This window comes from Bubalus bubalis, chromosome 19 (genome assembly GCF_019923935.1).
Source record: "Bubalus bubalis isolate 160015118507 breed Murrah chromosome 19, NDDB_SH_1, whole genome shotgun sequence".
NCBI lineage: Eukaryota > Metazoa > Chordata > Mammalia > Artiodactyla > Bovidae > Bubalus > Bubalus bubalis.
In genome coordinates this window covers 32,799,532-32,814,813 of record NC_059175.1, presented here as the reverse complement: position 1 = coordinate 32,814,813, position 15,282 = coordinate 32,799,532, and the positions used below count along the sequence as shown (strand labels likewise).

General features: G+C 37.6%; 1 non-coding gene across 1 annotated transcript; it reads right to left on the bottom strand.

Annotated features, from left to right (window-relative positions):
• Window positions 1–12,091: 12,091 nt before the first annotated feature.
• Window positions 12,092–12,180, bottom strand: TRNAY-GUA. Its single transcript is given in 2 exon segments — window positions 12,092–12,127; window positions 12,144–12,180. It is a non-coding gene; the product is annotated as a tRNA-Tyr (tRNA).
• Between the last annotated feature and the right edge of the window lie 3,102 nt (window positions 12,181–15,282).

The following is a 15,282-nucleotide window of genomic DNA, read 5'->3' as shown; positions in this document are numbered from 1 at the left end:
ACACTACTGAGCGACTGATCTGATCTGATCTGAATAATGCACAATGCTGAGCATCTTTTCATGTGCTTATTATCCATCTATATGTCTTCTTTGGAGAAATGTCTGTTTAGGTCTTCTGCCCACTTTGTGATTGGGTTGATTGTTTTTCTTTCTTTCTATCTTTCTTTTTTTGATATTGTTTTTCTTGAATTGAGCAGCATTAGCTGCTGGTATGTTTTGGAAATTAATCCCTTGTCGGTTGTTTCATTTGCTATTATTTTCTCCTATTCTGAGGGTTGTCTTTTTGCCTTGTTTATAGTTTCCTTTACTGTGCAAAAGCTTTGTAGTTTAATTAGGCCTCATTTGTTTATTTTTGTTTTTATTTCCACTACTCTAGCAAGTGGGTCATAGAGGATCTTGTTGTAATTTGTGTTAGAGAGTGTTCTGCCTATGTTTTCCTCTAAAAATTTTGTAGTTTCTGGCCTTATGTTTAGGTCTTTAATATATTATGTGTTTATTATTGTGGAAGGAAATGGCAACCCACTCCGGTCTTCTTGCCTGGAGAATCCCAGGGATGGGGGAGCCTGGTGGGCTGCCGTCTATAGGGTCGCACAGAGTCAGACACGACTGAAGCAACTTAGCAGCAGCAGCAGCATGGTGTTAAGAAATGTTCTAATATCCTTCTTTAACATGTAACTGACTGGGTTTCCTGGCACTACTTAATGAAGAGACTGTCTTTTCTCCAATGTATATTTCTGCCTCCTTTTTCAAAAATAAGGAGCCAGTAGGTGCATGGATGGACTTATCGCCAGGTTTTCTACATTGTTCCATTGGTCTATATTTGTTTTTGTGCCAGTACCATGACGTCTTGATGACTGTAGCTTTGTAGTACAGTTTGAAGTTAGGAAGTTTGATTTCTCAAGCTCCATTCTTCTTCCTCAAGACTGCTTTGGTTATTTGGGGTCTTTTATGTTTTCATACAAATTGTGAAATTATTTGTTCTAGTCCTGTGAAAAATACCATTGGTAGTTTGATAGGGATTGCACTGAATCTGTAGATCGATAGTTTTGGGTAGTATAGTCATTTTCACTATATTGATTCTTCCAGTCCAAGAACATGATATATCTCTCCATCTGTTTGTGTCATTTTGATATCTTTCATCAGTGTCATAGTTTTCTGCATATAGGTCTTTTTGTCTCTTTAGGTAAATTTATTCCTAAGTATTTTATTCTTTTTGTTGCAATGGTGAATGGGATTGTTTCCTTAATTTCTCTTTCTGATTTTTCATTGTTAGTGCATAGGAATGCAAAGGATTTCTGTTTATTAATTTTATATCCTGCAACTTTACTATATTCATTGATTACCTTTAGTAATATTATGATGACATCTTTAGGGTTTTCTATATAGAGAATCATTTCATCTGCAAACAGTGAGAGTTTTACTTCTTCTTTTCCAATCTGGATTCCTTTTATTTCCTTTGCTTCTCTGATTTCTGTGGCTAGGACTTCCAAAACTATGTTGAATAATAGTAGCAAGAGGGTGCACCCTTGTCTTGTTCCTGATTTTAGAGGAAATGCTTCCAGTTTTTCATCACTGAGGATAATGTTTATTGTAGGTTTGTCATATATGGCCTTTATTATGCTGAGATATGTTCCTTCAATGCCTACTTTCTGGAGAGTTTTTATCATAAAAGGGCATTGAATTTTGTCAAAGGCTTTCTCTGCATCTATTGAGATGATCATATGTTTTTTATCTTTCAATTTGCTAATATAGTGTACCACACTGATTGACTTGCATATATTGAAGAATCCTTCTATCCCTGGGAAAAGCATACTTGATCATTATGTATGATCTTTTTTAATGTGCTGTTAGATTCTGTTTGCTAGAATTTTGTTGAGGATTTTTGCATCTATGTTCATCACTGATTTGCCTGTAAATTTTGTGTGTGTGTGGTATCTTTGTCTGGTTTTGGTATCAGGGTGATGGTGGCCTTACCCTGAATGGGTTTGGGAGTTATCTTCTTCTGAAATTATTTGGAAGAGCTGAGCAGCATAGATGTTAGTTCTTCTGTAAACTTCTGGCAGAATTTGCCTGTGAAGCCATCTGGCCCTGGGCTTTTGTTTGTTGGAAGATTTTTTATTACAGTTTTGATTTCCATGCTTGTGATTGGTCTGTTCATAATTTCTATTTCTTCCTAGTTCAGTATTGAAAGGTTATACTTTTCTAAGAATTTGTTCTTTTCTTCCATGGTGTCCATTTTATTGGCATATAGTTGCTCATAGCAGTCTTTTATAACCCTTTGTATTCTGTGTTATCTGTTGTAACTTCTCTTTTTTCATTTCTAATTTTATTCATTTGAGTTTTTTTTTTTAATGAGTCTGGTTTACAGTTTGTCAATTTTGTTTATCTTCTCAAAGAACCAGCTTTTAGTTTTATTGATCTTTGCTATTGTCTCCTTCATTTCTTTCCATTTATTTCTGCTATGATCTTTATGATTTCTTTCTTTCTACTTTGGGGGGATTTTTGTTCTTTTCTACTTGCTTTAGGTGTAAGATTAGATTATTTGATGGCTCTCTTGTTTCTTGAAGTAGGCTTATATTGCTAGAAACCTCCCTCTTAACACTGTTTTTACTGCATCCCATAGGTTTTGAATTGTCAAGTTTTCATTGTTATTTGTTTCGAGGAATATTTTTATTTCCTTTTTGATTTCTTCAGTGATCTGCTGGTTATTCAGAAGTGTATTGTCTAGCCTCCAAGTGTCTGTGTTTTCTAATAGTTTTTTTCCCTATAGTTGATATCTAACCTTACAGCATTGTGGTCAGAAAAGATGCTTGAATTATTCACTTTTAAAAATTTTACCAAGGCTTGATTTGTGGCCCAGGATGTAATCTCTCCTGGAGAATATTCCATTTGCAAAAAAAAAGTGAAAGCTATTGTTTTTGGATGAAATGCCTGTAGATCTCAATTAGGTCTAAGTTTGGAGAAGGCGAAGGCACCCCACTCCAGTACTCTTGCCTAGAAAATCTCATGGACGGATGAGCCTGGTGGGCTGCAGTCCATGGGGTCGCGAAGAGTCAGACATGACTGAGTGACTTCACTTTCACTTTTCACTTTCATGCATTGGAGAAGGAAATGGCAACCCACTCCAGTGTTCTTGCCTGGAGAATCCCAGGGACGGGGGAGTCTGGTGGGCTGCCGTCTATGGGGTCGCACAGAGTTGGACACGACTGAAGTGACTTAGCAGCAGCAGGTCTAACTTGTCCAGTGTATCACTTAAAGGTTGTGTTTCCTTATTAATTTTCTCTTTGGATGATCTGTCCATTGATGTGAGTAGGGTATTAAAGTCCCTCACTGTTATTGTGTTACTGTTGCTTTACCCTTTAATAATTGTTAGCATTTGGCTTACGTACTGAGATGCTCCTAAGTTGGTTGCATATATATTTATAATTGTTATATCTTCTTCTTGGATTAATTCCTTATTTATTATGTAGTGTCTTTCTTTGTCTCTTGTAACCATCTTTAGTTTGAAATCTATTTTATCTGATATGAGTGCTGCAACTCTTGCTTTCTTTTGATTTCCATTAACATGGAATATCTTTTTCTAGCCCCTCACTTTCAGTATGTATATGTCCCTAGTTTTGATGTGGATCTCTTATAGACAGCATATATAGGGTGCTTACTGTTGTATCCATTCAGCCAATCTCTGTCTTTTGGTTGGAGCACTTAACTCATTTGCATTTAAGGTAGTTATCAATATGTATGATCTTGTTATGATTTATTTTATTCTTCAGGATTTGTTTTGTATGTCTTTCCTTTTTGTGTTCCTTGTCTAGAGAAGCTCCTTTAGTATTTTTTGTAGAGCTGGTTTGGTGGTGCTGAATTCTCTTAAATTTTCCTATCTGTAAATTTTTGATTTCCCATTCAAATCTGAAAGAGATCCTTGCTGGGTAGAGTAGTCTTGGTTGTAAATCTTCCTGTTTCATCACTTTTAAGTGTATCCTTTCATTCCCTTCTGTCATACAGAGTTTCTGTTGAAGATCAGCTATTAGCCTTATGGGGACCCCCTAGTATGTTATTTGTTACTTTTTCCTTGCTGCTTTTTAATATTTATTCTTTGTGTTTAATTTTTGTTAGTTTGATTAATATCAAACTTGTTTTGGTGTGCTTCTCCTTGGGTTTATCTTGTATGAAACTCTCTGGGCTTCCTGGATCTGGGTCACTATTTCCTTTCCCATTTTAGGTATTTTTTTGCTATAGTCTCCTCAAATATTTTCTCATGCTCTTTCCTTTTGCCTTCTTCTGGGATCACTATGAGTCAATGTGGTTACACTTAATGTTGTCCCAGAGGTCTCTGAGACAATTCTCATTACTTTTTATTCTTTTTTCTTTATTATGTTCTGCTTCAGTTATTTCTACCATTTTATCTTCCAACTCCTTTACCTGTTCTGTCTCAGTTACTCTACTGTTGGTTCTCTCCAGTATATTTCTAATCTCAGACATTATGTTGTTCATTATTGATTGTTTATCCTTTAATCCTTTAGATCCTTGTTAAACATTTCTTGCATCTTCTCAACCCATGCTTCCAGTCTATTTATCCATGTCTCCATTTTATTTTCAAGATTTTGGATCATCTTTAATATCACTACTATGAATTCTTTTTCAGGAGAATGCCTATTTCCTCTTCATTTGTTTGGTCTGCTGGGTTTTTACCATGTCCCTTCATCTACTGCATGTTTCTGTCTTTTCATTTTGTTCAGTTTACTGTATTTGAAGTCTCCTTTCTGTAGGCTGGAAGGTCGTAGTTCCTCTTAATTGTGGACTCTGCCCTCCATGGGTGGGGATGGACCAGTGCTTTGTGAAGGTTTCCTGGTTGGGGATACTTGTGCCTGTGTTCTGGTGACTGGAGCCGGATTGTATCTCTCTGAAGGACAGTGCCATGTCCAGTAATGTGTTTTGCGGTGTCTATGGGTTTGGTATGGCTTTGGGCAGCCTGTCTGCTAATGTGCAAGGTTGTGTCCCTGTTTTGCTGAAGAATTGGCATGGGGCATCCAGCACTGGAACTTGCTGGCCTTTGGGTGGGGCTAGGTTTTAGAGTTGAGATGAAGGCCTGTGGAAGGGATCTCATCTATTAATGTTCCCTGGAGTCAGGGGTTCTCTGGTGGATCAGTCTTGAGCTCAGGTCTCCCACCTCAGGCGTTAATGCCTGACCTCTACTGTAGCTCCAAGACCTCACAAACCACGCAGCACAGAAGACAAAACCCCAAGACTCTTGGTGAAGGCAATACTCAACAGTCCAGAACACCAGCACGATTCACACCAACATCCTCCAATATTTCTAGGAAGGTCTCCGGACCTGTTGTAGGCAGGCTGGGGTCAGCTCAGTCTCAGATCTGGCCTTATTCCAGCTTGTACTTGCTCCTAAAATTCACAGTTGCCCCTAAAGTCCACAGTCTGTTCCCCACCCTGACACAAGGGGGCTAAGGCCAAGACTTACTAAGCTTTACTTCTTCACTTGAGCTGGGGAAAAGGGAGAATATGGCAGCTACAATTGGGATGTACCTGTGGCACAATTGGGAGTACCTGCAGCAATAGAGAACTGCTGGATGCTGTGACAATCTGAGGCAGGTCCTGTGCTCTCCCAGAGGAACTGGCCTCGGGCTGTGGGACCCTAGTAAGAATCTAGCTGTTTAAGCTCCCAGGAAGGTGTGGGCAGTAACCTGTGCCTGCTCACAGCTTGGTGGTATCTGCCACCTCTGGGGTCAGGATTGCATCAGCGGCTTTTTGTCTTCTGCCTCAGGCATTTTCCTGGCTTTAGAAGTGGCAGTTACATCTAATTTTGCAACTGGTGCTCTGACCAGTTTTGATTTTGGGTTTTGGTGGCTGCCGGTGGGCACTCAGCCACTGTCTGCAAGTGTGGCATTAGTATCCTGGCGACAATGACTTCTTGCCACTCTGAGACACTCAGTCTTTTCTTTGGACTCCCTCCACTGCATCAAAGCAGCCCGCACAGAGTATCCTCACAGCAGCTAACCCCAAAATTCTCCCTGGGATCTGACACCTGTACCTGAGCCTCAGCACCCCACCCCCAGCCTCTGCAGCAGGTTGAGACTCGCAAGCCACTTCTCTGCTGAGAAGTACTGTTCGGCAGCAATTTCTGTGATGCATTTTCTGTTTTGCCCTTGAGCCCCCACTGTTTCACTTAACTCTGAGGTTCCAAAGTTCTCCCCATCCCCACCCATAAGGGGGTTTATGAATACACAGAAAATTTGCCTCTTTCACAACTCTCTCCTTTGGGGAACAAGTCCCCATCCTGAAATCCTTTGTCTCTTTCTATGTCTTTATCTTTTGCCCTGCCTCATTCTAAGGAGATTGTCTTGCCTTTTTGGAAGTTTAGGGTCTTCTGCTGTTGTTCAGAAGTTGTTCTGTAGGAATTGTCCCATATTCAAATGAATTTTTGATGTATTTGTGGGGAGGAAAGCAATCTCCCCATCTTATTCATCTGCCATCTTCCATCATAATTTAGTTTTGAAATATATTTTGAAATAAAAATTGTTTTGCCTCTCTAAACTCTTTTTATCTAATTCTTTCCATCCTTATCTCTATCTTGGTTAAGTCAGTGGTCACACTTGAAAACAACATGATGTACACTTCTAGATTTCCAGGGGTCATCACTCAAAATGTTTGATTTCCCAGAGCATGCAAATTGCTGAGGGTGGAGGTTAGCCTGGGAAGGAAGAGGGAGAATGCTAGGTTTACATGTAGAGTCGGAAAAATATCCTGAAACTATTCTACTTTTTATTACTAAAATATATATATACACACATATATATATATGACCATAATTATACCAGTGTTCATAGGAACATTATACACAATTGTAAAAAGTTGAAACAATTCAAATATCCATCTACAGATGAATGGATAAATATAATGTAGTATAATCATATAATGAAATATTATTCAGCCTTTATTTTTAATTTATATATTTTTGGCTGCCTTGCATCTTCACTGCTGTGTGAAGGCTTTCTCCAGTTGCAGAAAGCAAGGACTTCTCTTCATTGTGGTGCCCAGGCTCCTCATTATAGTGGCTTCTCTTGTTTCAGCTCATAGGCTCTAGGCTTCTATAGTTGTAGAGCATGGACTTAGTGACTCAAGGCATGTGGGATCTTATGGATCAGGGATCAAACCCATGTCTCCTGTATTGGCAGGCAGATTCTGAGCCACTGGACTATCAGGGAAGTCCCCAGCCTGTAAAAGGAAGGAACTTCTGATACCTGCTACAACACAGATGAACTCTGAAGACACTATACTAAATGAACCTAGCCAGACATAAAAGGGCAAATATTCTATGATTTCACTTATGTAAAGCACCTGAAATAATCAAAGTCATAGAGACAGAAAGTAGAACAGTGCTATGAAGGGCTGGAAGAGTGGAGAATGAGGACTGTTTAACTGATACAGAGCTTCAGTTTAGGATCATTAAAAACTTGGATGGATGGATAATGGTAGCAGTTGCACAATGATGTGAAAGCACTTAATGCCACTGAATTTTACACTTAAAAATAATTAAGATGATAAATTTTATGTTATGTATATTTTGTCACAATTTTAAAAGCTAATGACAAATGATGGTTGGACAGAAGAACCATGCTTGCTTCACCAATTATAAGGTTCCCATTGTAACCCCTTAATAATAGTTTATCCTGTAGCCAATGATTGCCAAGAACATACCTGAAATTATACAAGTTGGATTTATAGCTTTTTGTAGTAAGGAAGAATCCACATCATGGGAACCCTGGGCCATATAAGTAAGAGGGTGTTAGAAAGTACATATTATAGGACTTTCTCTTATATTTGGAGATTTGGGAAAGATTTAAGGAAGTTGGGCTTTGCTTTGATTTGGATTCTGTCAGGAAGAGGTGTAGGGAGTAATTCAATGAGTATCTTCATAAATCCTATCTATAAAGAGGAGATACTAGACTAAGGCTAGAGCTATAAGAAATAAAGAAGCAAGAGTCACTCATTAGAGTAGGGTATATCAGATCATTTTTGTGACATATGCACTACTAATGTTTTATCTGTTTTCAGACATGCTTACAGAGGGTTCATGTTCTTATTTGTTGCAGTTGCTCAAGGTCTTGGGGTGGCCTTGTCCAGTGTCAATGTTCTATGAGTGTGTTTATGTTTAACAGGTGAACACCAAGGCATGGCTGATACTACCAGAAATCCTAGATGTCAGGGACTATTTTTATTTCCCACCAATAAGTAGAAGGACACAGCCCAACTTAATTTATTTGGAGCTCTAAGAGTACTAGTCTAGTAGACCTTTGCAAATGATTAATGACATTGACAACTTTGATATGTACTCTTCATCAGTAAAATTTTCACTTACATTTTATGGCATGAACAGATTGATGCAATAAAGCAATTTTTATGCCTGCATGCACAAGCTCATGAGTGTTCATGCACATGTATGCCCTGCAAAACCTTTCTATCCTGCCATTCTCGAATAGTTCCCAAGGTACGCAGAAAAAATGATAATCCCTGCTGCAGAATAACTCACTCAATTTGCATTTCTTTTCAGTCTCTTGCAAACCCTAAAGGCAATCATCTATATCTAGGGCTGTCTGACAGGCAAAGGTAATGCTGTGGGACACCAGTAACACCTTAGAGGAAGAAATTCTGAGAAGAAAAGTCAGATAATGAGCTCTCAGTCTAGCCTTAGCCCTAGAACCACAGATCAGCAATGGGAGATAGTGTCAGAAATTTGGACACAGTGTGAGACACAGGCAGGACAAGTATCTGGCTTTTCTAGGAGCTCTGAAAAATGCTCAGCACAGAAAAACAAAGAATTAGACTCAATGACTATTTGTGCTTTTATTCATTTTCCTGACTACCATTCTAGCATCATTTAAGACTACACCTTTGGCTAAATCCGGTATTTGTCTTCAGTTAGTTCAGTTCAGGTCAGTCTCTCAGTCGTGTCCAACTCTTTGCGACCTCATGAATTGCAGCACACCAGGCCTCCCTGTTCATCACAATCTCCCGGCGTTCACTCAAACTCACGTCCTTCGAGTCAGTGATGCCATCCAGCCATCTCATCCTCTGTCATCCCCTTCTCCTCCTGCCCCCAATCCCTCCCAGCATCAAGGTCTTTTCCAATGAGTCAACTCTTCGCATGAGGTGGCCAAAGTACTGGAGTTTCAGCTTTACCATCATTCCTTCCAAAGAACACCCAGGGCTAATGTCCTTTAGGATGGACTGGTTGGATCTCCTTGCAGTCCAAGGGACTCTCAAGAGTCTTCTCCAACACCACACTTCAAAAGCATCAATTCTTCAGCACTCAGCTTTCTTCACAGTCCAACTCTCACATCCATACATGACCACAAGAAAAACCATAGCCTTGACTAGATGGACCTTTGTAGGCAATGTGATGTCTCTGCTTTTGAACATGCTATGTAGGTTGGTCATAACTTTCCTTCCAAGGAGTAAGCGTCTTTTAATTTCATGGCTGCAGTCACCATCTGTAGTGATTTTGGAGCCCCCAAAAATAAAGTCTGACATGATTTCCACTGTTTCCCCATCTATTTCCCACGAAGTGATGGGACCAGATGCCATGATCTTCATTTTCTAAATGTTGAGCTTTAAGCCAACTTTTTCACTCTCCTCTTTAACTTTCATCAAGAGGCTTTTGAGTTCCTCTTCACTTTCTGCCATAAGGGTGGTGTCATCTGCATATCTGAGGTTATTGATATTTCTCCCAGCAATCTTGATTCCAGCTTGTGCTTCTTCCAGTCCAGCGTTTCTCATGATGTACTCTGCATATAAGTTAAATAAGCAGGGTGACAATATACAGCCTTGATGTACTCCTTTTCCCATTTGGAACCAGTCTGTTGTTCCATGTCCAGTTCTAACTGTTGCTTCCTGACCTGCATATTAAATGCATAAACTTACAAGATTCTGTATCTAAGCTATAAACTACATTCAGAGTAGCTGTCCACAACTCTAGTGCTGAACGTGAATAGATTCATAATTTGCCCTGAGTGTATGTTTATGATGGCCAGCTTTCGTAAACCTATACTTCTCAGGTGGTAAACAACAAATATTTTGGTAATTTGCAGTCACAGCTATCTTATTACTTGATGTCTTTTAATATATTTCATCAAGAAAAATTTCACACACTTGCAAAAGTGCAGAGAACAGTAAATAAACCTTCACATAATCATCATTCAGACTCAAAAACTATCAGTTCATGGGAAACTTTTATTTTTTACACACTGCTATTTCAAATTGAATGATTTTAGAGCAAATTCTATGTATGATAATATTTAATACAAAATATTTTGATATATTAAGTTAATGATCTAATATAGTCAATCAATCAATTCAGGTTTTAAAAATCACCAATTAATGAATGAACTGAGATTTTCTCAACTCACTGATTAGTATCCTAGACACAGCATAAATGGAATACTTTAAATTCTGTTTCTTAACTCAAGAAGTATGTAGGGAAATATATATGCACTTATTTATACAACTTGTAAGGAAATTGTAAAAAATGAAATTAAAACTTCACAAACATAGACTATCCTAAGTTAAAGGTAACCACACCCTCTGGTTCTGCAATTACTATGTGAATACAATGTTGAAGAGAAAATTGATTTCCTTGAATCTATATATATTATAATCACTGAATTTATTCTTTATAGCCTAAAAATATTTTAAAAGGATTGAAGTTTGTGTATTTTTGATCAAAACATTAGTCTTTTTTGGAAAAAGCAAATGAAAATGCATACATCTTTGATTTAAAAAGTCAAGCCTAAGACCTAGGCCTCATTTTGTCTACTATACACTGCTGCTGCTGCTAAGTCACTTCAGTCATGTCCGACTCTGTGCGACCCCATAGATGGCAGCCCACCAGGCTCCCGCATCCCTAGGATTCTCCAGGCAAGAATACTGGACTGGGTTGCTATTTTCTTCTCCAATGCATGAAAGTGGAAAGTGAAAAGTGAAAAGGAAGTTGCTCAGTCATGTCCGACTCTTAGCGACCCTATGGACTGCAACCTACCAGGCTCCTCCATCCATGGGATTTTCCAGGCAAGAGTACAGGAGTGGGGTGCCATCGCCTTCTCTGCTACTATACACTAAGTAAAACCAAATGATGACTAATTATTATATTATGTATCACACTTATACAAGACATATTTTTTACCTTCCCATATAGGCAATAATAAAATTTCATTTCATTATTACATATAGTTAGGAAATGTCATTTGACCAAAATACTAAGAACATTTTCAGATATCTCTGAAAATACATATAAGGACTTTTTTAGTTACTATAGATAAATAGCATAGTTCTAAGATATAAGAATGCATGCTATTTAATAATTATATATTTGTACTGAGCACTAAATGGCTATATATGGAGTCAGAGTATCTTTGATAGCTTGTATGAAAAACATGCATATAAACTTGCCTTTACATGCCCTACAGAAAGTGTTACAAAATGTATACTATATCAAATACAAACAAACTTATCATTAACACAAAATGGCTAAGGAGCCAAACACAAAATGTCTTTCCTGGCCCAACAAAGACAATTGTGGACCAAGAAGAGATGAACGCCAAAATCTATAATAAATCACATAGCAACTGACAAAAAATTCTGAAAGGACACTACAAATACCTGGATTCCTTATTTCCCAGGTTGAGTGATTAATTTGTAAAGTACAAAGAAGAGAATAGGAGCTAAGAAATATAATCCAAGAGAACACCCCACATAAATATCACTGGGGGATGAGGAAATTATGGAGCTACCTTCCTAAAATAGAAAAATTAGTAAGCATGCAACCTCCAAATTAATGGGTTTGGCAGAAAACCCATGGAATCAGAACACTGAAAAATGGCACAGTTCTCAAAGTAAATAATGCTGGGTTGCAGACACAAAGAGTCATAAGACTAATCATGCATGGAAATTCAAAAATGCAGTATTTAAAGTTGTGGCTCCATTGTACATTCTTGTCTCCTTTGTCAAAGATTAATTGACTAGAGGTATGTGGGTTTATTTCTGGGCTATCTATTCTGTTCCATTGATAAATATAAAACCTTTGTCCTTCGAGCCGGAATCGAACCAGCGACCTAAGGATGGCCACAGACAGGCATCTACAGTCCTCCGCTCTACCAGCTGAGCTACCGAAGGGAACACACATATGACTGAAAATATAATGAATATACAATAGAGAAAAGACAGTCTCAGCAAGTTGTGTTAGGGAAACTTGACAGCCGTATTTAAATCAATGAAATTACAACATTCCCTCACACCATACCCAAAAATACATTCAAAATTACTTAAAGACTTAAATATAAAACATGGCACCATAAAACTCCCAGGAGAGAACACAGGCAAAACATTCTCTGAATAGTAACAATGTTTTCTTAGGACAGCCTCCCAAGCCAATAAAAGTAAAATTGAAAATAAACAATGGGACATAATCAGACTATTAAGCTTTTGCACAGCAAAGGAAATCATAAATGAAACAAAAGACAACACACAGACTGGGAGAAAATATTTGCAAACAACGTGACCAACAAGGGATTAATTTCCAAAATATACAAACAGTTTATATAACTCAATAACAACATAAATAAATAACCCGATTTTAAAAATGGGCAAAAGACCTAAATAGACATTTCTCCAAAGAAGACATACATATTATCAAAAGACACACGAAAAGATACTTAACACAGCTAATTATTAGAGAAATGCACATCAAAACTACAGCGAGGTATCACATCACACTGGTCAGAATGACCATCATCAAAACGTCTACAAATAATAAATGCTGGAGAAGGAGTGGAGAAAAGGGAACCCTCCTATACTGTTGGCGGGGATATAAATTGGTGCTGCCACCATGGAAAACAGTATGGAAATTTCTTTAAAACCTAAAAATAGAGTTACCATATGATCTAGCAACCCCACCCTTGGGCATATATCTGAAAAAAACCTCTAATTCAAAAAGATTTATGCACTTATATGTTCCTAGCAGCACTATTTACAATAGCCAAGGTATGGAAGCAACCTAAATGTCCATCAACAGATGAATGTATAAAGAAGATGTGATTCTCATATTGCAAAGGAATATCACTTCTTCATTTAAAAAAAGAGAAATAATGCCACTTGTAGCAACACGAATGGACCTAGAGATGATCATATTAAGTAAAGCAAATCATACAGAGAAAGACAAATTACTATGTGATATCACTTATATGTGGAATCAAAGGAAACAGATAAAAATGAACTTTACAAAATGGAAACAGACTCATAGACATAGAAAGCAATATTATGGTCACCAAAGAGGGAAGATGGGGTAAGGATAAATTAGTAGTTTGGGATTGCTGCTGCTGAGTCACTTCAGTCGTGTCCGACTCGGTGCGACCCCATAGACGGAAGCCCACCAGGCTCCCCCGTCCCTGGGATTCTCCAGGCAAGAACATTGGAGTGGGTTGCCGTTTCCTTCTCCAAAGTTTGGGATTAGTAGATATAAACTGTTGTTGTTCAGTCACTAAGTCGTGTCCGACTCTTTGCAACCCCATGAACTACCACATGTTAGGCTTCCCTGTTGGTCACTATCTCCTGGAGTTTGACCAAAATTCACTGAGTCAGTGTCGCTATCCAACCATCTCACCTGCTACTGCTTCCCTTATGACCCAGCTGGTAAAGAATCTGCCCGCAATGCAGGAGACCTGGGTTTGATTCCTGGGTTGGGAAGATCCCCTGGAGAAGGGAATAGCTACCCACTCTAGTAGTCTTGCCCAGAGAATCCCATGAACAGAGGAGACTGGTGGGCTACAGTTCCTAGGGTCGCAAAAGAGTCGAACACAACTGAAGCGACTGAGCAGTAGCATGTATAACTGAATCACTTGGCTATATACCAGAAGCTAACACAATGCTATAAATCAAGTATACTTCAATAAAATGAATAAAGTTATGACTAAGTAATGTGGACACCTGCAGGCTGTTAAGGAAGAATGTCCCAGTGTGCATGGGCTAGCAATAGGGAAGTAAGTTACTTTCTACTTAAAAGAATTTATAGCAAGGAAATTATAACCCAGCATTATCATATACTCTGTGTAGTTACAAAACAAATTCTTCACACATGGCAATTGTTGGTATAATTTCCCACAAGATATTACTCATTATTCCTCACTATTAAATTTTATTACTAAGATTTAAAATAATACATCTATTATGATTATTCATGCCATTCTTATTTTATTTGACCAATATTTAAAAAAAAAACAAAACCCTGAGATATGGCTCCTAGTTTATACCTAAGAGACACAGAGTTTGGAAAATTCAGCATTTTAAAAGACTGCATTTGAATGGTCTGCAGTTTATTATAATTGCTCTAAAGGAGATTGGGAATCCTTAACCTAGTTAAAAATGATTTTAAATTAAACTATACAAATATAGGCTTCAGGGTTCTGAAACATGGAAAGATATAAATGGTTTATTATATATCTCAGATTGTAAAAGCATCAAAAAGATTTCCTAGGGTGAATATAGCTACCTAAAATCATAGAACAAAATAACAGAACAAAGAAAAAAAGGTATTGTTTTATTTTTATTAGTTCTCCTGTCATTCATAATAAATAAAGAGGATTCAATATTAGTTTTTTGAATAGATATTATGAGGACTATAAATACATGTTAGAATCTAGTCTATTCCCCCTTAAAAAGTTATATGTTTTTAAGAAAATAAAGAAAACTGGAGGAAAATAAATAAATAAATAAATTAAACTATACAAAATACCTGTTGGAAATGATAGTAAGGCAATATGAAATAAACACATTTCCACTTCCAGTTATTTAGTGGTTTGATTTGATGGTAGGATATTTGCTGGAGTTAATAGTTATAGGGGTAATTGAAATATAAATGATTTAGAAATTATGCAGATAGCTTTAATGTGAAGTAAATATTATCAGGCCAGCTAATTAGTAATATGGCACAATGGTTTCAGACTAACACAGGATAATTTTAAGTATCTGTCACTGATAAATATTAACCATTTGAAGTCTAGGCTATAGACAAGTCTGTATAATCTATACTGCAAGCAATGAGCAGAGAAGAAGGAAAGCAGAAACTATTATGTGCTAAAAGTAGGGAAAGCAAAGAAGAGAGACAAACAAAAGTTAGATGAAATTTGAAAATTATCAGTTAATACAATGACTGTAAAAACCCTGACTGATTATTTGGATGAAGATACCAAATTTGGCACCTCTAGATTTCTGTTTATTTGA